Raw genomic sequence first — 24,258 nt, forward strand, 5'->3', positions numbered from 1 at the left:
TTAGATGCGGCGAGAGGCGACGCGACACAACAAATCCCCCCAACGTTAAACTGATCGCGCGTTATATTTCTGACGCCCTTCAAGTAGCTCGGCGGGGGAGATTGATGAGGCGGACCGGGAAGAGGCGGGGGACTTGGTTAAGTTTTTTGCGCTTTATTTGGTAATATTTCAAATTAATATGAATAAAATAGTATCAGTAATACATTTTGGCGCCCCTATGGATGAGTGGCGCCCCTAGCATTTGCCTATTCCGCCTATGCCACGGGCCGGCCCTGCTTTAGGGGTTAAGTCATGTTTATCAGGCATTTTGGAGACACAACAAGTGAATAGGGAAAGAAATTACATATCAATATTCCTATGAAATATTAGATCAATGTTGCCAATTAATGCGCCCATTATTACACTTCTATTTTCATTACATGTTGCACCAAGAACAAATTATTATGCAAATTAGATGCAGTGTATATATACATTGCATTGAATGGGAAAATCCAAGTATGGTCATTTTACCCACATAAAGTAAAATGGTATATCAATGCGTTCCGTTATATCTTTCATAACATAGTTCAGAATCATCTTCAAACAAAGTTTGTTTAAAAAAAAACCCTGAAACCTAAAAATTGATTGTTGAATTAAAAATAAATGCCATTTTTGCCTATACATGCAATTTCATGTTATTTTTTAAAACAACCGAGTCCTGGTGTCAACTACAGAGGATATAGCATAACATATGAATAAAATATAATTTTATTTTATTTTCCATTTGTTTCTTATGCTCTAAACAATGTAATGACATGAAAAAATACTAAATTCAAAAGCTTTTTTCTCTGGGTCTGGAGGTTTATATGGGTGAGCACATAATGAGGTCCAGCTTTAACAATCCGCCTGAAGAAAGTCTCTCAGCTCCTTCTGTTGCTCATTTAAAGATATATTTATTGTTTTCTCAAGCAGTCAAAATGGGTAAAATCTGAAGTTTCGTCACTGTTCTTTACAGTATGTCCAGGGAATAAAACTCATAATAACTGGTTCTGCAAAGCAAACGATTCGTATGTTTCCCGTGCGAACAAGAAGTACGCTATAGCTTAATTAAAAAGAGCACTTATTACAGAGATTATAAACTATAAATGATTATATGATTAATGATTATAAATGATTTGACTTGTTTAGGGGCGGGATCAGCAGCTCATTTGCATTTAAAGGGACACACACAACAACTGTGCGTTTTTGCTCACCCTCAAAAAGTGACAATTTATAGAAAATGTCAGTAGAAAATGATCTGTGGGGTATTTTGAGCTGAAACTTCACACACACACTTTGGGGACATCAGAGAATTATTTGACATTTTACAAAAAAGGCATTATTACAAAAGTGAACTCTTCAAAAGTGTACTTAAAGGTCCCATTCCGCATGATCCCATTGTTCAAACTTTAGTTAGTGTGTAATGTTGCTGTTAGAGCATAAATAATACCTGTAAAATTATAAAGCTCAAAGTTCAATGCCAAGCGAGATATTTTATTTAACAGAAGTTCCCTTTCAAAGCCTACAGCGAACGGCTGGCTTGGACTACATCCTGGTACTTCCTGCTATAATTACGTCAGTAGAGCAGTAGAACAGACTAACCTCCGCCCACAAAGAAACGCGAAAAAGGGGGCGCGGTCTTGTTGCTGTCCCACGTGGAGAAGCGGACGGTCGCGTGGAGAAAAGGAACTGTTGCGTTGAGTGTGTTTATCGCCATGTCGTCGAGACGCTGTTATTTTCATCCAGGAGTCAAATCACCTTTGTTTGGCTTTCCCAGGGACGCTGTAGAGATTATTGAACGCATTCATCTCTACGTTAAGAGGCGTGATCTTTCCAACATGCGCTAAGCTGCTGTCGAATCACAACACAGGAACTGCTGGCACGTGCGCTAAGCTGCGGTCGAATTACAACACGGTAAGCGCTTGCACAATCAGAACTCGTTACGTGTTTCTGAAGGAGGGACTTTATAGAACAGGGAAATCACCAGCCGTTTTTAGGACAGTGGAAACAGCGGTACACAGATAAGTACATTGTGTGAAAAATACTGTGTTTTTTTTACACGCGAAACATGAACACATGTTATATTGCACACTGTAAACACAATCAAAGCTTCAAAAAAACACGAAGAACGGGACCTTTAAGTGTGTTAAGAAACATGAACGTGTACTCTCTCCAAGTACACTTAAGTGCCTTTTTAATTCATAAATATTGTATCACCTTTACACTTTTAAGATTTGAAGTACACTACACGTGCACATTCGATATAATTAAGCGCACTTCTTTTCCACAAGAGTTTGCCTTGAAACAATAGCAGAACTCCTTATGCTAAAGAGAGAGGTTATTTACATAAATCTGGCTTTACATTGAGCTTTTAATGCAAATATAGATATTTAAGGAACTATACTTTTGCTGCCAAGCTACAAAATCATGACTATTTCAGTTTCCTTATGAATACAATAAAGCACATGTACTGTAGACCAATATTAATAACCCATATTATAGGTCAAAGAGGTTTGGCTGACAAAAACTCTGCTGCAAACAATGCATTTGCAACGATTACCTTCTGCTTTACTTTCAAGCTATAAAAAAGTAATACTTTTTCTGTAAAATGGACCTTCAGGGGAATATTGACCGTGCTAATGCTCGAGTTCAATCCCATCCTTCACAGTCAGACTGGATCAATACCACTTTCTGCTGAACTGGACATTACTTAGCCAACCACAATTCAACAACGACACAAATAGAACAAGACGTATGCAATCGCCCAGCAGCAGAGAGACACCAGCGCAAGAAACGAAGGGAGAGAGCATTCATTGCTACAAAAAGCAACTACATTTTCAACAATAATGCCTTCGCTCATAAATATATTATACGATTTTTCTCATTCTATCATCTTGACTTAGTAAGCACCCCTAAGAATAACTAACTAGTAGCACAAGCTCCCTGTAATGTTGTTAATAGTTCAAGCAATTGGCCTAATGTTAAAATTCATCTTACAAATACACACCAATCAGGCATAACATTATGACCACTGACACAGGTGAAGTGAATAACACTGATGATCTCTGTTAGTGGGTGGGATATATTAGGCAGCAAGTGAACATTTTGTCCTCAGAGTTGATGTGTTAGAAGCAGGAAAAATGGGTAAGCGTAAGGATTTGAGCGAGTTTGACAAGGGCCAGATTGTGACGGCTAGACGACTGGGTCAGAACATCTCCAAAACTGCAGTGGTCAGTCTCTATCAAAAGTGCTCAGAGGAAGGACCAGTGGAGAACCGGCCGCCACAAAGCACAAATGCTTCAGAAATGGTTTGAGGAGCACAACAACGAGTTTGAGGAATTGACTTGGCCTCCAAATTCCCCAGATCTCAATCCAATCGAGCATCTGTGGGATGAGCTGAACAAACAAGTCCGATCCATGTAGGCCCCACCTCACAACTTACAGGACTTAAAGGATCTGCTGCTAACATCTTGGTGCCAGATTCCACAGCACCCCTTCAGGGGTCTAGAGGAGTCCATGCGTCGACGGGTCAGCAGAAGGGGGACCAACACAATACTAGGACAATATTGCTTGATCGGTGTATGCAACCAAGGCTCATCGGAAAAACGTGCATGTGACGACATTTCTGTCCGGTAAATGTCGCTAAAAGCTTAATGCTCTATCACATTCAAAAATGACATAGTTTACAAATTATGTACTAAGTAGTCCCGCCAGAAAAACACGATTATGCGATCGCATGATTTAATGCATAATCAGCCAAAGTCCACATACTTATGCGGGGGCGGCATTTTTTCAAATACTCTGCACTTTCGCCGCGTAAATTGCCTATTTCCGTGTGCAAAATATGCGGGGCTAGCATGATTTTATAATCCCTGCATTTTCGTTGCAAAAAAGTCATATATATTAGCAGAAAGTTGAAAAATGTTTGTTTACTTCACACAAGAGCCGCCATTTCCCCCTGTTGCCATGGGAACGTTTTGAAGTGACGTAATTACCCGACGCGAACGTCATCGAAAAGCTGCAAACCCCTGTGGAGAAACCATAGATATCGGTGAAACAATGATGAAGCTCGCAAACTCCCATTTGCCAACAAATATAACAGCAAAAGACCAAAGCAAAGCAGTTTCCCGGTGTGTTGATTTCAAAACACAGCATCATGAAGCTTCGAAGCGTTATGAATCAGTGAGTCGATTCAGCGGTTTGGAGCGTTATGAATCAGTGAGTCGATTCAGCGGTTTGGAGCGTTATGAATCAGTGAGTCGATTCAGCGGTTTGGAGCGTTATGAATCAGTGAGTCGATTCAGCGGTTTGGAGCGTTATGAATCAGTGAGTCGACTCAGCGGTTTGGAGCGTTATGAATCAGTGAGTCGATTCAGCGGTTTGGAGCGTTATGAATCAGTGAGTCGATTCAGCGGTTTGGAGCGTTATGAATCAGTGAGTCGATTCAGCGGTTTGGAGCGTTATGAATCAGTGAGTAGATTCAGTGGTTTGGAGCGTTATGAATCAGTGAGTCGATTCAGCGGTTTGGAGTGTTATGAATCAGTGAGTCGATTCAGCGGTTTGGAGTGTTATGAATCAGTGAGTCGATTCAGCGGTTTGGATCGCCAAGGTCATGTGATTTCAGCAGTTTGACACGCAATCCGAATCATGAATCATTCATAACACATCGAAGCTTCATGATGCTGTTTTTTGAAATCAGTCATCATTATATAAGTCGTTATTTAGGTTTTTTTGCGCACAAGACCTATTCTCGTCTTCATAAAGTTATTGTAGAACCACTGTAGTGAGATGGACTTTGTAACGACGTCTTTAGTGTCTTTTATGGGTCTTGAGAGTGTAAAGTGCATTGAGCCAATGGAGGCCTTTCAGAGCCATCAGATTTACACTAAAATATCTTTATTCTTCTTACGGGTGTCGAACGACATGAGGGTCAGTCATTAATGACAGAATTTTCATTTTTGGGTGAACTAACCCTTTAAGAGATTGCACTTTGTGCAGTGAAAGCACTCAAATGTCTGTTTTGTGTAGCTACCTCTGTAAAACAGGAAGTTATTTATAAATTTTTTCAGAAGTTGTAGCATATTCCTTTTGTAAAGCTACAGAACTTGTTTGACTCAATGTTTTGTAATTTTGAGCCGTGTGTTTATTAAGGTCTTCAATAAAACAAGATGAGAACTTAAATATTCCCAGCACTTTCTGTGATGCAGTGCTTTTTTCTCTTTTTCATCAAACCGCAGTTTTTGCAAGTTCCCGCAATTTCATCGCATAAAATTGCATAAATATCCCGCATTTTCCATCGCATTTTTTTAAGAAAACTGGCCGCATAATCAAGGATTTTTGCCCGCAACAATCACAACAAAAAGCCACATTTTTCTGGAAGGACTGACTATGGTAAAAGTGTTTTGAGATCATATAGTATCGTGGAAGGAATAGCAAATAAATCTCTGCCCCTGTAATCATTATTTGAGTGAAAAAGAACTGTGTGGAAAGCCACTCGTGTTCATTTTACCTGACTGAAGTGAATTGTATGTATATGTATGTAGGTAGAAGCACATTTTCCAATGAGCCTGTGTTGAATATATGACTAAACCCATCTAGCGTGGTTCCACCCTAAGCCCAACCCCTTAATTTCATCTTCTCCACCCTCTGTAGTCAACCACAAACTCTACCACCCTCCTTAAAAACATCCCAGGAATCCCTGAGATGTGTTTTCCCTATGACCAGAACAAAGGCTTTTATCCCCTATTCCCAGCATCTCCACTAGTATCAATCAAATGCAACCCAAATGGATCAAATTGAAGGCTGGGTGAGAGTTCGCCCTCAATAAAAGCTAGCACACATATAATGCAGAGACTACACAGAGCATGATATATTACGCCTCTGAGACCTGTGGCTGACATTACAGGGTTCAGGACTGTCGTAATGTTACTGCTTCTGCCTGACTAGTCCCTTTTAACCGTTGAGTTGGCTTTCACTCCCTCGCTTTACAGGAATCGCCCCCTAACACACAGGAAACCTGCATGCCGTCTGGCCAACAGCCAGAAACCCCTCGCTGTGAAGATCTGGTAGGGCTGCTCGATTATGGAAAAAATCATAATCACGATTATTTTGGTCAATATTGAAATCACGATTATGTAACACGATTATTTCACATGACTTTTGGAATGTGTTGTATTTATTAAAAATACACCTTTCAACAATTCAATTGAAATTGTAACATTTGTTGTACTTTTTGAACTATTAAAATAAATAATATAACATATATTCGAATCAAAGTATAAAAGTATTCACGTAAAAATGATAACCACAAATAAATAAGATCAACAATATGGTTCGGCTATGCTTTTCATGTACGTCTAACATTAGTTTTCAGGTACAGAAATGTATCAAATGTAAAATAACATTGCATATTTGAGTGCATAAATTAAAGATTAATCCTATTAAACTTACAAAAGCTATTCAATCAAGAGCGGTGAGTGATGTCCTTGTCTTTTGTTGTTTGACATTAAACAGACAGCAGTAAAGGCTACTGCCCCTTTAAGACCTCGCGTCTTCTTTATCGACTTTATAAAGTTCACTTAAGGCATATACAGACTATGTCTGCTAAGATACTCATCAAGATGGACATGTTGACATACGTTGTGTGTGAATTTGTCCGTTTAAGAGCAAGACTTGAAAGAGAACTCAATATTTGCGCGCTGAGAGACGTGTGCGCGCTCTCGGATGAACGCACAGAGACACATTTTCTCACAGCGCGCGCGGCTTCTCATTCTAAACCTAAACCCTAAAGCACTAAACCCGGGTGATGACGGTGAAAACGACTGGTCATATTCGAAAATATGGCAGCACTCGCAATCTCGCATGCATTGAACAAAGTTTACAAAGAGAGAATTATTTGAAAAATATGAAGGAAAAAAAGGACGTTTACACGGCTCCCCTGCTCTCGTCAGTTTTTGTTTCTTTATTAGATCATAGGATCATAGTCACTGTTTAATTTTCAAGTGGTTAAACAAATTCGTGGTGTTCCCTTGCGTCACAGCCACTGCCATGTAGCAAATCTTAGCATGTTTCTGCTCGTCGTCTGATTCCTCGAAGCCAAACTGTTCCCAGACAACGGAGTTGGTTTTGCCTTTTTTGCTCACCAAACGCTGCTGTAACTGCCCTCCTTCTGCCATCTTTACTCGCGCCGAGTTTTTAAATTCCAGCGGATGATATGCACACGAGTCACGACCTGAGAGAGATTTGTGGGTTCGGGAGGGGCGGATGTGCGCGTGCGCGTTTCATTCAGAACGCAAGGCAAAATAATCGTTTTTTCTCGATTGTACTATTTTGGTGATCGTTGGGAGGCAAAATCGAAATCGAAATCGAAATTCGATTAATTGCACAGCCCTAAGATCTGGTCATAAAAACCAGACCCCAGCAGTTTGTTCAAGGACCCGTCATCCAACGTAAGGCCTATATGTCTGTGTTGCTGTCCTACCATATAGATGGCCAAATGGATTGAACATACAGTGTATGAGCCTGTATATGGGACTATCCATGTACAATAATTCTAGATATACCATTTAAAGTCACCATGAAATCAAAATAGACAATTCTTGTTTTCATTTTTATTATGACTTATCCATGCGCACCATTTTTAAAATCCATGTGTCTCGTAATCTTGTAAAATAACTTTCCCTCCCTCTTGCAGCATCTCTTCTCTTCTCTGATGAGAAGGGCGGGGCAAAACCTGTCACTCACATGAGATCCACCAATAGCAAACCACAACCATCCAATCAATTCCCCACAGACAAAATTAAGCCCCACCAGTTTCAAAGGAAAGGCTTCGGAGGCTCTGCACGATCCCAGACGAGGAATAGGGTCTGATCTAGTGAAAGAAGTCACGCATTTGAGGTTAAAAGTATATAAATGTTGGATGGTTTGTCTAGATCAGACTCTATTCCTCGTCTGGGATTGGTCAGCGCCTCTGAAGCTCTTCCTCTGAAACTGCAGTGATTTGGACCTTCAACCGTTGGTTCCCATTGAAGTCCATTATGTGCAGAAAAATCCTGGAATGATTTCCTCAAAAAACTTATTTTCCACTGGAGAAAGAAACACATGAACATCTTGGATGAGATGGGGTGAGGAAATAATCAGGAAATGTTCATTTTGAAGTGAACTAATGGGGCGTTCACACCGGACGCGAATGAAGCGTTTCGCACGAGTGATCGGGTCAATATAAAGACACGAATAGACATTCTGCGGCAAGATTCGCGTGAATGACATGCCGCGAATTGAGCGCGAGTTGAAAAATCTAAACTTTGGCGGATATTCGCACCGCGTTAACCAATCAGGAGCTTGCTCTAGTACTGACAACAATGAGGAGACAATCATATGGTTTATAGTAATCATATATTAATATCCGGTTCAGACAAGTGTGCATATGATTATCACTGTGATAACATTAAATGACATGAAACACAACCCAGTCTCTTTTTGTTAAAAGCAAGTTTATGTATGATCAATAATACAAAAGTATAAGTAAAAGGTATAAGAAGCTCCACATGAAATAAAGCAAACAGTTCAGTCAAACATTCACAGTCAGTGCTAGTCGGCTACAACGGTAACGTAAAGTTAAATAGCTTAGAAATAAAAAAGTAATGAAACTTCTCTTTGCCCTCAGCCTAAACGATTTGCCAGGGAACAAATTATAGATCCATGAGAGCAAAGCAACCTAACCTATGAAATAGGCGCTCTCTTTATAAATAAACCACAGATTTGAGCTTTAAACTACATTATCGCCTGAAAAAGTCTTAAAACTACATTTTGTCACACATTAACAGTAGAATTTTTACAAAAAAGATGTCAAGTGTGAACACAGCCCATGTCAGCCATTTCTCAACGAGATGAGCCGCTGGCAGAAGCCCCTCCCATGATGCAAATTCGCATCTGTTGTGAAGTGAATGTCACGCGCGAATGAAGCGAGTAAATTCAAAATATTCAAGCGTCCAACTACTCGCGAATAGCGCGATTTATTCACGTCATTCGCGTCCGGTGTGAACGCACCATAATCCTTTAACTCAATCTGCTTGCAATCACATCATCTTTATAGGGCACAGCTGATTGGTTCCTGCTGTATGAGTAGCCAATGAGCTCGCTGCTCAACCTTCAAACACCCTCCACCTTCCCCAGCTCCACCTGTACAGATCTGCTACAGGTCATTCATGTGCGTTATATTGTGTGTTGTGTATGTATCGGCAAGCGTAGCAGATCTATTCTGCTAAGACCAAACATATCAATATTGTCATATCCATTACCATGCCAAACACTCACGAGAGTTGTCATGAAAGAACCAGAATTATATGCACATCTATCTGCCTATCATGTTTTTATATTGTTGAACACTCAAAATTCACGGAATATTAGCTCCGCTTTTATGTACTGTATCTCTTTCGTAGTGAATCCCCTTCAGGCTTGTACTGATCTGATTCATATTCCACCTGGTGTAACTGTGTCAGATGCATTGCTGAGGTCATCCGTATGATTTATGATGTAGGAAAATGACACAGTCACATGCTCATGTATCACTTTTATTATTGGACCTGACTGATTCATTCGCTGGGATGGGGTGACTGAGAGGACAATAGCACTGTTGAGCAAGACTCCTCAGTCTCACAAGGGTAAACCAGCTCAAAGGCAGGCCTATATGCAACTCGGGTTGATTCAGAGAAGACGGAGAGTAGGATCCAAATGCAACATTAAACTTTTAATAACAAAAATAAATATAGCTGCAAGTAGGGGTGCACCGATCCGACTTTTTCAGTCCCGATACCGATACCGATGCCTGGGCTTTGTGTATCTGTCGATACCCGATACCGATCCGATATATTGTTGAATTAATAATAAACTGTATATCTTCCACCTTATACCTTCCTTGAAGAGACTAAAGGCACCAGACTTTACTAACTAAACATAACTAAGACAAAATAACAGATGTATGTAAGGTGTTGAATTCTTATTTATTTAAAAAACAATTGTGCATTCAAATCTAAAATAGAATGTAATCTAACTTCTTTAAATAAATAAAATGTAGCAGTGGAAACAAAAAACAGTGTAGGCCTATTGGTCAAACATACAATAGTAATCTGACAGTTACCAAACATTTTTTACACTACAGATAATTGTTTTGGTATATAATCATATCAATATTAAAAAGTAGCATTACAAATTAACAAATAGTCTAATTTTCTACCATATGCAATTTAATAAAAAATTTCAGCTAGCTAATAACAACTTTGTTCTGGTTTCACCTCACTCCAGATTAAATGATTGTAGGCTAGGCCTATTTATTTTACTACACATTGTCAACAGAAATAAGATGAAATACTGTTGATAATTAAAAATAATTCTTACTACCCACTCTTGCTAAAATGGGTAAGCACACTTGTGTTCTCATTTCAGATGTTCTGAGTAAATTAATAAACTGAGTTCATGAGTTCAGTGTTGGACAGATCAGTTGTTCTGGCCAGTCGTTAAAATGATTCGGTTCAAAGGAGTCATTAGGTCACGAATCGGACATTAGCAGACGCGTTGTGTGCCAATCCCGTCTGTTAGAACATCGCGAAAGATGTCAACACACAGAAAACACTTCATAACTGGATATAATTTGTCTCCCGCTTATTGAAAGTATGCTTTATGTCAGCTGGTCAGAGAAGAGTCAATGTTTTTTGAGCGCAATTCACACCCAGTGATAATTCAAGGACAAAATTGTCAGAATGTGTCACGTGCAACATGGTTTCGGTCTTCCGAGCTTTTGATTTGGATTAATATGTGAAATATGAGAGCGAACACTGATTATTTTGAAGACCCAGAGAGCGCGCGCGGGGGAGGAGCTCTCAGATCGGTCTCTCTGTCACTCAGTCACAAGCGCAGCATCTGTTCTACATCACTCGTAAATCACAATAACTCATCAAATTAGGCTTTGGCCGTCAAAAAAATGTCAATGCAGGAAAGACCCTGACTTTGCAGTAATACCCTCGAAACAGCGACGAACTAGTTGGCGTGGCAAGCGTGAAATATCTCCTCCACACAGCCGACTCTCTGGCTCGCTCCCTTCTAGCATGCGACACACGTGAAGCTGACGAATGACGTAGGTTCTGCTGCGACGGAAAAAAACACCTGGATCGGCTTGTGGATCTGTTAATTTTTCCGATCCCCGATCCAGCTATTTTGTCAGTATCGCGGCCGATATCCGATCCTAATATCGGATCGGTGCACCCCTAGCTGCAAGCAGCAATTATCAGGGCCAAGCACAAAAAGGAACAATGTGACAAGCAAGCATTGCTGGGAGCTTCTGAAAAACGGCAACCGAAGGACTATATCAAGATCAGTTTCATTAAAATAGGGCAAAATTAATCAAAAGTTATTAGCATTTTTTGGAAATTTCATCCCGGTGACACATACTGAGTTTCGTAACGATACACTAATGTGTTCTTAAAATACAGCATTTTATGACATTCAAAATGGCCGACAAAATATAAACAAAAAAGTAATTTTGACCAGTATGTGCCGAAACTCTGCATGTAGCCCCAGGTTATGATTGTGATGACATGCACCAAGTTTGGTCTGAATGCACTAAAGCGCTACAGAAATATAGCCTCGCGTCCAATTTGGCGTGCTCTTCGTCAAATTTGTTTGTGCATTAATCGAGAAAGGTTGGATTTATCAAAAAGCTTTTGATAACTTTTTGCCAGCAGAGTCTGCAGATGATCTTGTTCGGTTTTCATGAAAATTGGAGTTTGAAAAAGTCATTTTTTATGGGAAAATTTGGCGGTAAAGACGTCATAGGGTGGAATCGAATCGCCAAAAGTGAAATTTTGGACAGTTGATGGCGCTAGAGGGATGAGTTAGAGACTCCAAATTTTGCTGTGTTGAGTGTTTGGACTGTCCTCTATCAGTGTGCCAAATTTCACAACCTTTTAAGTCTCTGTAGTTAAGGAGGGTTATAATCGTTTTAAGGAAATGAATGATTTTATCTAAGATTTGTATTGGCTTCTTGGTAGGTCCTATTTTGAGCAGTAAACAAAACTGAAGGGTGCAGTCAGTTGGTCATCACAATATGAACCAGACAGGGAGATCAGGACTGGGACGTGAAATATATACACAAATTATCTATCTGGTATTTGTCCGCATTATTGATGGAGTGGATCAAGATGAGATTTTCAGTGATTAACAACTAAAATTAAACACTGTACCCCACACAGAACTACTGCATACCATGAGAAATCACTTTGAATATACTCTGTACTGATTTCTGGAATGAATTACAGACTATAAAATTCACTAAAAACAATCAATTTTGTTAGTGCGCTGTAATTAAAATCTTCCAAATCCATATGATTGTGATGAGCAGACCCAAACTCAAGCCTTATCTTCATCTCCATGCCCAGCGTCGACCGTAATCGGCAAATTTGGAAACTTTATAACAAACGTTCATTGGCTCTTGCCAGCTTCATCACTGATTGTGACATGACTTTCAGGTGATGTTGCATTTGAATGAGATATGGACAACTATCAGAATAACGTTTTCAGTGATTAACAACTTAAATAAACTACTGTATACCGAATGCGAATGCAACACATCGTCATTTGGACTGCTTTAGTGCTGCTTTTTGATATTTTCGCAGTAAATTAATTATTGTGATTACTAGTGTTGTAGTCAAGACCACCTAATCCGAGACCAAGTCAAGACCAATGTGTGTGTAGACCAAGACAAGACCAAGACCAGTGTTGTGAAAAGTACCGGCCACGTGTGTATCTGTGAAAAGCGTCATTGATGTATAGTTATAACATGTTTTTGAAGCACTGATCATTTTAGCCAATCACAGACATATTTGATGAGCGCGTGAGCACAATGGGCAGTCAGAGGTGTTTACGATTCTGCTCAACAGCGCTCAAAGCGTCACATTTTAAACATTTCCGTACTGAATTGTATCTCAGTCGGTACTTTTGACAACACTAGACCAGACCAGTACACTCTAAAAAAAAAGGCTCGTAATCATAGGGGAACCTTTTTTAGTGCTATATAGCACCAATTTTGGTGCTTCAGTGGTTCTTCAGCGGTTCTTCAGAGGTGCTATATAGCACCTTAGTCAAAGAACCGGTGAAGAACCGCTGAAGAACCGCTGAAGAACCGCTGAAGAACCACTGAAGCACCAAAATTGGTGCTATATAGCACTAAAAAAGGTTCCCCTATGATTACGAGCCAAGAACCATTTTTGGTGCAATATAGAACCTTTTTTTTTTTTAGAGTGTACTCCTTAAATTCATAAAGAGGTACATTAATGCCTGAGAAATGACTTATTTTTTATTAAAAAATATAGAATAGAATAAGACACTATATAGAGCTGTTACCAATCAAATCACTAACAACTAAATGAATCTTTGCACTGCAGAGATGGTACAGAAGATGCATCTGAATTGGTCAATTACAAATGCATAAATAATGTTGAGAATTTGTATTGAACGTTTGTAATAGCAATATCATGTTTGCCGTCATGCTCAAAATCTCTTGCTATTGTGATATTGCTTAATTATATATCACGTTATTACGTTATTATAACATAATTGTGGTCTTGAAACAAAATCTTGAGTCCTCTAAAAGTCTGAGACCGAGACAAGACCGAGTACAAACATGGTCAAGACCGAAACTAGACCAAGACCTTCAAAAAAATCAAGACCAGTACTAGTGATTACACTTGCTAGTTTGTTGAGTTTTTCTTCATACTGTATGTATTTTGTTAAAGTTTACAGATAGGAGTGGGATTGGCAGCTCAAAAATATCAATATAATGGTATATTGTAACTAAAATGGTCATTAAATGATTCTACCTGTTATGTTTTAAATATTCTTTTTATACTCTATAAGGATCTAATGCTTTAGTTTGTAACTGGTGTTGTTTTCGACAGATGGGTCAGTTCTGCCTTTCTGCCCACAGCTGTACAACAGCAGCTGTTCACTGTGCAGAATCCATTCAAAACTTTCCCAAACTAACAACAGGCCATCTATTTCCCCCATAGACCTCGACAAATTAATTCATGCTCAATTAATGCATTAGATTTACAGCAAGCATTAGATATTAACCTCATTTTTCTAGAATAACAGTTCAGCTTTCTCTTCACTCGTTTTTTTTTTTTAAAGTATGTAAAACAACAACTGTTTGTTTTCAGTATTTTTACTCATGTTCCTCTATTTCAGATTGGCAAGAAAAACGTTTAAAACAGACGCGAGACCAGCTGCACAATTCTGCATTGACCACATGCCATTCCAGGTCAATTTCAAGCTAATTTACTGTGAGATCTCGGCTGGCTCACATGAATACTGCTTACATTGTACACCGAGAAAAAAAAAAAAGGTTCTTTCTCATTTCTCATTGGCTGATCAGTAAGAGCAATGAGAACTGAGATCAGACAAGAGCGGACTGCTGGAAGAAAACAGGGAGGGGACAAAAAGTAGATCCGATTAGACGGGCGTCTGTTTTCCAGACCAGCATCAAACAAGAGATATTAGCAGCGCAACGCCGGTGGTTTACACACATCCTGAGCTCCTTTATCACTACATGGAAACACACAAGAGACTAAAGGGAGTTTACTACCTTACACTTTGAAGGTGGAAAAAAGGATTACATTAAAAAAGTAAAGAAAAAAAGTAGGGCTGTCAAAAGATTAATCGCGATTAATCGCATCCAAAATAAAAGTTTGTGTTTACATAATATATGTGTGTGTACTCTGTTAATTATTATTTATATATAAATACACACACATTCATGTATATATTTAAGAAATATTTGCATGTATATACTGTATATACATTTATATAATCTATATATAAATGTTTTATATATAAAAATAATTTTTTTTTCTTAAATATATACATGCTTGTGTGTGTATTTATATATAAATAATAATTAACAGAGTACACACACATATATTATGTAAACACAAACTTTTATTTTGGATGCGATTAATCACGATTAATCTTTTGACAGCCCTAAAAAAAGATATCAATCCTGGTACTTCTCTAAAATCCAAATGTTTTGAGAAGAAAAGTAAAAAAATGTAAAATTGAATTACTCCAGTCGTTCCAAACCCGTAAGATTTTCTTCCCACTTCGGAACACAGAAGTCCATAAAGAGATTTTCTGAAGAGATTTGATCACTTTATATGATGAGCAGATTCAATCGAGGCTTTTATTCACATATAAACATTGATCAGATGCTCAAATATACTTGCTTGATGTGTACTAGAGATGCACCGATACTAAATTTCTCAGTTGACATGATAGCGATTATTCATTATGATATTGCCCGATGCCGATACTTTGATTTTTCTTATGGAAGAAATCTTTCCTAAATAATGCTGTAAACTATACAGAGAATAGAGCTTAGATCGGGCTCAAGTCCGACCCAACCCGAGCCTGTGCACGTTGTGTCCGAGCCCGGCCCGGCTGTAATTATGAGCCCGATTTAAACCCGACCATTTTTTAATATGAGGGCTTTCATATTTAAAATGAGCCTGTAATAAGCAAAGCGGAGCGGTGTGGCTCAGCTCAATAATCCGCTCTATGCAGGGCTGCCACAAACGACTATTTTTATATCGATTAATCTATCAACGAATTTATCGAATAATCGATTAATCTATCGACTAATTTATCACAATAATTTTCAAAAATGTTACTTAAAAACAATTAATTTAACTTGCATCGTTGGCCTTTAGTAGTGTACAATAAAAAAGTATAAATGTAAACAAGCCCTTGACAAAATGTTAAACTAAAAAAGTAAAAATGTACAAATTTGTAAACCAACATAACAAAAAAAAAGAGAATATCAGCAAATACTTTTTATATAGAATAGTGTTGTCACCATACCAAAATCATGACTTCGATACGATACCAGACTAAAATACCTCAATACTGATACTGAATCCATACCATGGCAAAAAACTGTAAAAGTAACTGAATAATATGACAGAACTCATTGTTTTAGGGTTAAAAAACCCTCAAAAGTCACTTGTCCGGCATGTTCCTGCCCTGCTTCACACAGGATATGAGGTCTGGCCCTTTAAGAGCTGCACAGACCAAACTCATTGTAACACCCGATTTCTCACTCAACTCTGTGTACGTTCACTAAAGACAAATCCCACTGCGTTTACCCGAATACTCACCAGGACGTGCATTTTTACATATTTTTGACCATTCAGACTAGTGTTAGACCGATATATATCGGCCGGCCGATATATCGTGCCGATATTTACGATTTTTACGTGTATCGGCATCGGCTGATACAAAAGGCTGTTGCGTTCGCCGATATTTTTTTTCCCTGCATTATTTCCAGACAGGCGTCCACAGGGCAGCTCTCACCGTCTTCAAACTCTCTTGCTCTCCCTCGCGCATATTAATCAAAATCAATTGAGAATTGACACGATGGTAAAGGTGGAAAGACTGAAGTTTCACGTGGAGCATTGGGAGATTTTCTCCTGAATTAATGCTGGTGTTGCTCTACAAGAGATTCAGTGAAGAGCACCTACACTCTAAACAATGCTGGGTTAAAAATAGACTAACCCATCAATTGGGTTGTTTTAACCCAGCAATTGGGTTGTTTTAAGCAAACATTTAACCCAACCGCTGGGTCAAAACAACCCAATTGCTGGGTTAGTCCATATTCAACCCAACTTGGGTTATTTTTAACCCAGCATTTTTTAGAGTGTAACCATTAAATGACTAGGTTGTAAATAGTTTTAAATGAAGTATAGTACAGTCAGTGTGCACTTTATTATGCTGCTCGCTTGTTGATACTGTGTGCAATAGTGTCATTATTTTATTTATGCTTAAATATTTATTTTCAGAATTTATTTTCACCACTGAACTCTTTTTTTTCTTGTTCTACCTCACCTGTTTTTACTATTTGTTAAATATCGTTTTTTTTAGTTCAATAAATGTTCCTTTTTTTAAATTGTAAATTTTAAATTGTTATCATGATCATTGTGTCATTTTTATGTTGTAAATTGAGGGAGCAAAAGCAGTATCGGCTTCAAATATCAGCTCAAGAAAATCGGCAGCCCGTATCGCTCATCGGCTTAGGCTGATGAAAAAAAATCGGCATCGGCACTAAAAAATCCATATCGGTCGATCCCTAATTCAAACCCAATAATCCGCGAAAATATATGCGTGTATATGTGACTGTTCTACTTCCATTGTTTAGTGAACGGTGGAAGCTGAGCTCACACACACACTCACTCCTGCTGTCACACATTAAGAAATACTGCTCTTATAGAGTGCTGTCATTTTTAAAGTACCGGTACTAATACAATTTCATATCGTACCCAACTTACACATTTGACTAAAAATATTGACGTCGACTAATTAACAACGTCTACGCAGTCGATTGTATCGACCAATCGCGTCAGGCCTAGCTCTATGCCAGCGCTCCACTCATGAACCCTCACCGGTAAAATGACATTCGCTCAAATCCCGCTCGGACATGACATTTATCTGTACTATACTTGTTGTAGCCAATAAACAATGTATTTTGTTTCATATTTATGCTTAAATATTATAATGTTATTTTTAAATTTCATCTGATTATGAAAAGAGCAAAGTGGGTGCGAGTGGGACAGAAATGATTTTGACCACATCATCAAAGGGTTAGTTCACCCAAAAATGACAATTCTGCCATTAATGACTTACCCTCATGTCATTCGACACCCGTAAGACATTTGTTCATCTTGGGAACACAAATGAAGATATTGTATTTTTTAGCTTAATCTTGTTTTTTGGTCGCTTTTTGTTTTACATTGTACTGTTTGTTTGTAATTTTTATTTAAGTGTTTTATCCTACCGTTTGTGAAGCACCGTGGGGAACTTTTGTCCTATGTGTGCTATATATATATATATATAAAGATTTCCAGTGGATTAAACGTACATGTTGGTGTGTTTCTCACTCACAGCATTTGTATGAAGGCTTATAATTCAGTGCACTGGTCATATGGGACACTTTTATGGTACTTCGTTTTTTTTTTTTAAAGGTCATTTTGGGGAGTTTGACAGCACTTGGCCACCATTCACCTTCATTGTATGGAGCAGAGCAACATGAAAATTCTTCAACAAATAAATATCAAAGTGGAGCGTCCTCTCACTGGATGCTTCTCAATAAGTTACAACTAGCCTAGTTTTGACGTAAATGAGAATTTCGTTTTGTGTAAACTGTAGAAAAACACATATTGAGGTTTCGGTAAGTTGTACTTTATCTTTCAACATACCTTCTGATGTTCATGTTTTTTCCATACCCTTTTGATTGACAGGATACCATCAGCCCTGATCATCGGATCAATTGTCCGATGGCTGATAGTGAAAATAATAGCTTTTATCGGCCGATGCATCAGAGCATCTCTAGTTCAAACGTGCGGCGTGACAAACCAATGAACCTCATTGGTTCTCATGCTTGAGCTTCTGTTTACCGTATCTGAATTTGAATATGAGCGTATTTATTCCATAATATTTATGAGCTATGATGGAAGGGAAGATTTCCAGTGGATTAAACGTACATGTTGGTGTGTTTCTCACTCGCAGCGTTTGTATGAAGGCTTATAATTCAGTGCACTGGTCATATGGGACACTTTTATGGTTTTTTAAAGGTCATTTTGGGGAGTTTGACAGCACTTGGCCACCATTCACCGTCATTGTATGGAGCAGAGCAACATGAAAATTCTTCAAAAAATAAATATCAAAGTGGAGCATCCTCTCACTAGATGCCTGATCAAAGCCCAGTCCAGAATAACTGCTTTAGCAAAACAATGACAGGATCCGTTCCTATAAATATTTTTGCTGAGATTTCAATTGACAAGTGCATGAAAAATAATCACAATAAAGTATGATTATGCACATACCAATGAAAAGTTTGGCACGATCTTCAAAGAGCTTTTGATCTGAAGGCTTATACTTAAATACTTGAATTTTCTTTTAGTAGAAAAATATAAGCATGTGCATGCATTTTAATGGGAACTCTTCCAACATTTTCCTTTGCACTCGCACAAACGTCACAAGAAAAACGAACCTCTAACTTAATGTTATAATCATTACCGATACCTTCACATGTAACAGCAGAAACACATCACAGGATTGTGACACAGCACTTATCTGTCAAAAAGAGTTTTTTTTCTTCTGTCCAGCAGCTGTTGAGAAGGTTAGAGGTCATGCACTGTCAGCAAACAGATGCAACTGACCACACACACACCTGATTTATACTGGAATCCTACGTACATTTACTTGATTAAAAAGCTCCTCAGACACAAGGTTGATCTGAGGACAGAGGAGCCAGACGTCCTCTTCAGATTAAAGCGGGTGCAAGGGTGTCACGCCATCCAATCAATCAATGCAGTCTGTTTCTGCTGTATTGACATCTCAAAGGAACAGGAAGCACACTTGCTTTGGTCACATTTGAGAAAATGATTGTAAACAGAAAGCATGAAAGATGTGTGTGTGCTCTTTCTCATGTTTTCCATTTGTGTCCAATACTGAATCCTATTATTAGTCTCGCAGTAAAAGGAGAAATATCTGTACATGTGTCATTCTGTACTGTATAGTTAGTCCAGACCAAACCAGGGCTGTGTTTAAATCCCTGGGTACAGGGCTCCAGACTAACTTTTTTCACTAGGAGCACAGTGGCCCCCAACTGAAAATTTTAGGGGCACAACCAGAAATTTTAGGGGCGCACACCGTAAATCAACATGCTAACCAAATCTACTAATTTCCACTGTATTACTAATAGGGATCGGTATCGTTAAGGTTTTAATGGTATTACTACTCTTAGCGATACTGCTTATCGATCCAGTACTTTAACAGTATTCTTACCGGTTCTTTTTATTAAACTTTATTTATTTATTTTATAAAAAAAAAACATAATTAAGAACATAATTAACATGGCTTTATAATCTGAAAAGTAAAATATCTATAGCAAAAGAAACCGCAAAGTTTGAACAAAAATATAAAACATCTATTTGTAAATGGACCAGTGTGCAGGCATTCGGAAGGTCTGCTAACATTAATATTACAGTAAAGAACAAACCTACAAAGAAATCTAATAAAGTAATGAAATGTAAAATAACACTGCATAGTTTTCACTGTATAAATTGATAGATTAATGCTTATAAAAGCTAAAGTTATTAATTCAAGAGATGTGAATATTTTCTATTTGCCTTTTGTTCGATTCGAATTAATGGCTCAATCTTCAGCAGGTTTATTAGACGCTGCCCCTTTAAGACCGATTAAATGTAGAACTAATAATATCATATTCTCCTATTTCTCCAAACTATTTACGCCCATTTAAGATATAAACTGTTAAAATAACTACTCTCCAATCCGGTCATTTTGACACCGGCTATTTGTTGTTTATTTGATGGTTTAGACGCGCACACGAAGCCTAAAATATTAAGTGCAAGTCGGTCCATTTCGCAGCACACACACATAAGCCGCCTTGAAGTCGGAAACAGCGTCTCTGGCGCGGATTATTTAATAGCTCTTTATTATCAAACACATCAAGCAGTTTATCAACAGTAGAGACTGCAGTTTACAACAATCATTGAATCTGACGTTTTAGGTTTTAGGAGAAATGACAGCGCAGCTGTGAAGGGAAGAATGTCGCGCTCGACTGAACACGGCTATAGGAATAGTTTGACCTCATACCATCTTTTTATAATTCTTGGTGGAAGCCAAAATCGAAAATAAAATTAGATTAATATCACAGCACATCCCTAAAGTTTAAGCAGACTAAACTTTTGTTTAGTTCTTGGCCATCGTCACTCATTAAAGCTGACTGTGGAGTTGTGTTCGCTGTAGCTCGCTCGCTCTCTCTCTCTTCTGGATTGCGAATGGCAGAAATACATCACGGACAAATGGTTTAATATTCTCTCTCATATAGAAACGGCTGGCAAAGATAGAATTTGCCAGACATAACGTCTATCAATTATAATTAGTAAGTGTATTTTCTTAATTTCTCCAGTACCGACAGCAGGCAAATTAACTGGTCGCACATGTGTGACTGGATGTAAAATTCAGTCGCACACTCTCAAATTTTAGTCGCAAAATGCGACCATTTAGTCGCACTCTGGAGCCCTGGGGTAACACTTTATTTTACAGTGTCCTTAGTAATAACAGTACATTATGCATAATTACATGCAACTAAATCCTAATCCTACCCTAGCCCTATAGAAATGTTGTTAATTAATATTACTCAGTACATAAAATATATAATTGCAGTAACATCACACCTTAAAATAAAGTGTAACCAATACCAGATAGTGGTTAGTTGCGTTTAAGTGGGATAAGAGACTTTTGTTAAAGGGATAGTTCACCCAAAAATGAAAATTAGCCCACGATTTACTCTCCCTCAAGTCATCCGAGGTGTATATGACATTCAGATGAATAAAATCTGAGTTATATTAAAAATGTTCTGGCTAATCCAAGCTTTATAATGGCAGTAATAGTTGCTCTGTTTTTGAAGTCCATAAAAAATGCATCTGTCCGTCATATAACTGCTCCACACAGCTCTGGGGTGTTAATAAAGGCCTTCTGAAGCGAATCGATGCATTTGTGTAAGAAAAATATCCATATTTAAAAATGTATTGAATTTTTTTCTATGGCTGTGCATCAGCCGTCCCCGCGCCATAACTTCCGGCGAATAAGATATATATATATATATCCGATCATAGATATATATACATAGATTCCTCATTAGTGCCTGCGGATCGGTCGAATGAGACATCTATGTATATATATCTTTGATCACGGCAGTATTTTGACCTTATCCGCCGGAAGTTATGGCGCTGGGAAAACTAGATGACATTTGTCTGATAAGAGGCAAAAAAATAACAAATACTGTTGGGTTTCTCGCAGAAACTGATCGTTTGGTGTCTTAAGACATCAATGTGTCGCCACGAGCCGCATGGTTTAATAAGGATTCGTATGTCTGTGTTTTCACTCTCATTGGTCTCATACTCTAAAATATCCCCATTGAAATCATTATACGACTATCACACTGTTAAACATCTTCATTTGTGTTCTACTGAAGAAACAAAGACACCTACATCTTGGATGCCCTGGGGGTAAGCAGATAAACATCATTTTTGGGTGAACTATCCCTCCTTTAAGTACTGAGTAATATTAATCAACATGTACTTACTATAGGGTTAGGGTAGGATTGGTTGAGGGTTAGTTGCATGTAATTACGCATGATTTTTAATAACAAAAATAATCATCCCCCCCTAATTCAGGTGTGTTTGTTGACCCGGATGTTCTTGATGTGAAGTTTTAGGTTGATATAACTATATACTACCAAGTCAAGCAAAGAGTTTTTGGTATTTAAATATAAGCATTACATCTTTTGTTTGTTTACATTGATGTTAAAATTATACTGTCAGATTTGTGACACAAATTTGTGTTAAAACACTGCTGGTCACTTCCAGAAGTTGTTGTAGCGATGCTTTCTTTTCCCAGAAAGAATGTGAAACACATAAATAGTCTCATTCTCAGTTTTAGTTTAAATAGATTTTATACACTTAAAGCAATATCGTATTGCATTATTTAAGGATATTGCACAGCCCTAGAGTAATATTAATTAACAACACATTTACTCTAGGGTTATGATTAGGGTTTGGTTGAGGGTTAGTAGTATGCAATTATGCCTAAGTACATGTAACATATGAAACAATGACACTATAAAATAAAGTGCTACCCATTGCTTATATGATTTGAAAATATAGGCTATATATTTGAAGAATCATATTTTTCAAAGCCCACATGAAGTTCCACAGAAACCTGAGATAAGTGCTACGTTTAACAGTTAAATAAACACAGGACACGAGCACAAAATGCTCAGAAAAATGACTCCCCCTATATCAACAAGTGTAGATGTGCTGCATTAATGTTGAAAACAGATGGAACAAAACACCAGAAAAGTGTACCTTTTTACCCTTGTGTGTGTTAGAAATCACACACAAAGACAAGTGAAGTGCCAACCGAGCAGAAGTACATACAACATCTTTTTATAAACCACTCAATATGAGAGAGAGAGAGAGAAAGAAAAGGACCGTTACTCAAGCAACTTTAACACACGTTTCACACACACACACACACACACACACACACACACACACACACACACACACACACACACACACACACACACACACACACACACACACACACACACACACATCGGATTTAAACTCCACCATTTTCTAAAATAAACCCCCGATGAAAACACTCGGCGGTGACTTTACCTTATGGCTTTTATTACTAGTTTTCTCTTCACTTTCGAAGCCTCATAGGGGTCTTTTGTCAACGTGTATCCTTCTGTTTCTCTTTAACCCTTAAAGAGCTTCTCTTAAATCCTTCAGCCACGACAAATCACACAAAACAATCCATCCCGCACCCGTCCGCGGTCAAATCAAGTATTCCACAAAGTCGAGTTTATAATCGTCTGCGCGTTTGCGTCGGAAAGAAGAGCCGATGAACTCAACGCTGGATGAAAAAAGTATGAGGTCAGCAGAGCCTCCGACAGACCACGCCCTCCCTCCCGACGTCATCACAGCTGCCTATGACGACACGAACCCTCTCACACCAACACAATTTCATATTCATAAAAGTAAAATAAATCATTATAAACCTTGTTTGAAGGTCTTTGTGGCTGATTTTCATTTGGATATTGAGTCTCTCCAATGTAATGATAATGTAGAGATACAATATTATTTGCTAAGAGTCAATTGAATTATATGCTGTCATTCTTTAAGTAGGTACTACTGTGTACACCGATAAGGCATAACATTATGACCACTGACAGGTGAAGTGAATAACACTGATGATCTGTTAGTGGGTGGGATATATTAGGCAGCAAGTGAACATTTTGTCCTCAGAGTTGATGTGTTAGAAGCAGGAAAAATGGGCAAGCGTAAGGATTTGAGCGAGTTTGACAAGGGCCAAATTGTGGTGGCTAGACCAGGGGTTTTCAAACTTTATGATGCCAAGGACCCCCAATATGATGAACCTTTTATGAGGGACCCCCTTCCTAAAATCAATTTATATTTGTTTATGAATGAAAAACATTAAAAACTGTTAGATAAATAGTAAGTGTGACATTATAAATAGTACATATTGTTTCCAAACTTAAATTGGCTATATTTAAAGGGATAGTTCACCCAAAAATTTAAA

General features: G+C 38.2%; 1 protein-coding gene across 2 annotated transcripts in view; it reads right to left on the reverse strand.

Moving 5' to 3' along the window:
• itgb1a (integrin, beta 1a) overlaps positions 1-23,626 on the reverse strand; it is a 75,506-nt gene extending 51,880 nt beyond the window's left edge. For both annotated transcript variants that reach the window (XM_079805950.1, XM_079805949.1), the window contains exon 1: positions 23,331-23,626. The gene's annotated coding sequence lies outside the window, so the exon portion shown is untranslated. The remainder of the gene's footprint in view (positions 1-23,330) is intronic.
• Positions 23,627-24,258: the final 632 nt, after the last annotated feature.

Source organism: Gobio gobio (genome assembly GCF_949357685.1).
Source record: "Gobio gobio genome assembly, chromosome: 23".
Classification (NCBI taxonomy): Eukaryota; Metazoa; Chordata; class Actinopteri; order Cypriniformes; family Gobionidae; genus Gobio; species Gobio gobio.